The sequence below is a fragment of the Protobothrops mucrosquamatus genome, unplaced genomic scaffold (genome assembly GCF_001527695.2).
Source record: "Protobothrops mucrosquamatus isolate PMUCROS unplaced genomic scaffold, P.Mucros_1.0 scaffold1068, whole genome shotgun sequence".
NCBI lineage: Eukaryota > Metazoa > Chordata > Lepidosauria > Squamata > Viperidae > Protobothrops > Protobothrops mucrosquamatus.
Window position 1 is genome coordinate 158,973 of NW_015387296.1, and position 3,624 is coordinate 162,596.

Below are 3,624 nucleotides of genomic sequence, written 5' to 3' on the forward strand. Positions count from 1 at the left end.
GGGCTCCAGCCTGCCCTTTTTGGAGGTCACAAAAGGTGTTTAAAGAAAATAAGAAAAACTAAGGGCCACCTATTTTGTTTTCCCAATTACCTTCTTAGGCCTAAACCTGTGTGCCTTGCTTTGCATTGGATTGCATGGCATTATATTACATTGTCTTTTAGACTTCCAACCCTGTCTTTACTTCCAAATATTTCCAGGTGTCTTGATTACCAATAATCAGAAAAAAAGAATAACATAATAAATTAAAAAAGCATCTTCACTCAACAGTCCAATCTGGAGTGTGTTGAAGCTTTGAGTATTACATGCTGTGTGGCAAGCTACTTCGACCTTGGCACTCTCCAGATGTGTGGGCTGCCCGTTTACAGGATTCTCAGCAGTATAGCTGCCCAGGCAAACTTAAGAAACAAGAACCTCTTGGATATTTGAAAAAAGCTTGGGTATAGAAAGCCTATCAAAACCATTCTACAGCTCATCTTAGATTTAGCATAATTAAAGTGGAGATAATAATAATAATAATAATAATAATAATAATAATAATAATAATAATAATAATAATAATAATAATAATAAGAAGAAGAAGAAGAAGAAGAAGAAGAAGAAGAAGAAGAAGTTGGAAGGGACCTTGGAGGTCATCTAGTCCAACCCCCTGCTCAGGCAGGAAACCCTATACCATTTCAGACAAATGGCTGTCCAGTCTCTTCTTAAAAACTTCCAGTGTTGGAGCATTCACCGCTTCTGGAGGCAGGTTGTTCTACTGGTTAATTGTTCTGTCAGGAAGTTTCTCCTTAGTTCTAGGTTGCTTCTCTCCTTGATTAGTTTCCATCCGTTGCTTCTTGTCCTGCCTTCAGGAGCCTTTGAAAATAGCTTGACTCCCTCTTCTTTGTGGCAGCCCTTCTCATGATTCCCTCCTTCCCTGGGTGGAAGGTGTCTCCTTTGTAACAGTTCTGTTTCTTCTTCTGTGTTCTCAGGATCTGCCACAAACCCTGTACTATGCGGAGGTGAAGTATGTAGACTGATTGTGAGTACAGTTGCAGCCTTTCCCTTTAAAATCAATAGATGGACATTCTTTGCAACAGAATTTGCACTGTTGAAAATAGTGAGCAGATTCATGGTTGTTTCCTGGAGAAGCTTAACACATAATGCAAATGGGCTCTTCGCACATGTAATTCGAGTTCCAGTCACAACCCCATTCCATTTTACCTGCTCTGCAGATATGTCTGGAGAACTCCGCTGGTAGATGGCACTTCTACTGTACACAAAGATTCTATTACAGTTTGAAACATGCTTCAGATCTCCTATGTTGTCAACAGTCTTTTGAGAGCTAGAAATTCATCTAGAATTTAAAATCGTAGCAAAACGAGTCTTCTAAATGTCACATGCTTGTGACAGTTGTGAGTAGTACATCTCCCCTCCATTTGAAAGAACTTGCTTTACCTCTTCGCCCAGTTATTGAGCTTCTGTGAAAGCTGTGAAAGCAAAATCATCAGAAAGCATGAGTGAGAAAACATAACACTTTTGAATTGTGGTACTGCAGAACATTGCTGAGAATACCACATACCACAAACGGAACAATTTGTGCACTAGGGCATTAGATAGAGTAAAATCAGTCTGCTCACTGAATGCATAATAATGAAATTAAAGCTTAAGTAAGTAGTTTGGAGATACAGTATAATGTGAAAGTAAGAAGTTTTGGAGAAGACCCTAATGCAGTGTTTCTCAACCTTGACAATTTTAAGGCATGTGGACTTCAACTCCCAGAATTCCACAGCCAGCGTTGCTGGCTGTGGAATTCTGGGAGTTGAAGTCCACATGCCTTAAAATTGTCAAGGTTGAGAAACACTGCCCTAATGTTTGGGAAAAACAAAATAATAAAATATTATTAATAATAAAATAATAAAACAAGAGAGCCAGTTTGGTTTAGTGGTTAAGGCACCAGGCTAGAAAGCAGGGAACCATCAATTCTAGTCCCACCTTAGCCATGAAAGCCAGCTGGGTAGCCTTGACCAGCCACTGTGTCAGTCCAACGCACCTCACAAGATTGCTGTTGTGGGGAAAATAAGAAGAGGAAGGTATGCTGGATGTGTTTGCTGCCTTGAGTCATTTGTAAAAATAATAAAAGTGGGAGACAAAAGTTTCTGCCAGAGAGACCGGGTAAAATCCTGCCGATTGGGTGATAAATAGTCAAAAGCAATTAAGTGACTGAAAAGCAACAAATAATTGTCAGAACATGCATACCCACACACCTACCCACAACCAGATCCCCATGTCAGAGTCACTATGTGAGATGGGCAGCTATGCTGTACAAATGTCAATAAACAAACAAATAAATAAATATGCTTCACCATCTTATGAATATTTATATTCATTCTGCTCTAGGCCAGAATGTAAAAGCTGTTCTTGTAAGCAGTAGGTTACAACTTTGCACAATTTCCTTATTTTCGTTACATTCCAAAACTCATCTACGAAATTAGGAGCCACTGTTATTTTGTGTAACTGTGCAGCAAGAAACCCCTCCCCCCCGCTTCAATATGAAGTGTTCAGTAGCATAATGATAGTGATTAGCCCCATAGAAAAATCCCTGAATTAATACACTGATTACTCACAAATATCGTTTGGGTTTTCGGAGATGCAAATTTCATTCAATTGTTGTTCTTTTTATTCTGATCTTAACAAGCTGACTGTCTCTCTTTTTTCTCTCCCACTTTATGTGAAAGATTTGGCTATATAGTATTGAAAGCAGAAGAGAGTTAATTCAAAGTAAACCTGCGATTTAAATCCTTTGCAATTAGCTAATCATACTATTACAAAGCAAACGATATACTATTTCCTTCTTTTGCAGAGGCATTTAGCTAGCTTTCTTTTCTATTCAGTACTTTCTTTTTTTAAATATAGATTTTAATGTGGGGACTGATAAATAGCAGAAAAGGTTCTTTTTTTTAAAAAAAACGTGCTTGTTCTCTATTTAAATCTTGCAAGTAACAAGAAGTGAAGAAGTGATGTAGTTACAGTGGACAACAAACTGATGACACTGCAGTCTGAATGCATTCATCTTATTTATGTGTGTTCAGTGGTCCCTGATTTTTGTAACTAGGTTTTATCAAACATAATTAATTCTTATTCAAAATCATGTGGAGATTTTTAGACTATTTCAGCAGCTTTTGTGTACAGGCTATTGGTTACAGTATGTTTTGTGTGATGGCCTAAGGCAAAACTCACAACCAGTAATGTAAAAAGAGATAACTACCTGGGGGTGCCATTCCAATTTTAAAAGTTTTGTTCACTTATTTCAGGTTTTTTTCCCTATTATTTTTGAAATTGATGGGAAATTGCTTTCATTGGAAACAAGTACTGGATTTTTATTTGGCTTCAATAGCAGAAAGGAAGTTAATATTTCAGTTCATATAATTTGATTAACCATAGTTTGGTTAACTGTAATTTGTTGACTAAACCTCAATATAAAATGAGTTGGGCGAATTGCACTCCTTGGCTCTGACATTTGAAGCCATGAACCTATTCTAGTGGAAATGTCTTCTGGACATGTCCCAAAAATCTTGGAAAGGGTTTGAAATAGCAGTACTTGTGGATGGAGTGGCTTTGCAGCAAGTGTAGAGGAGAACAAAGTCT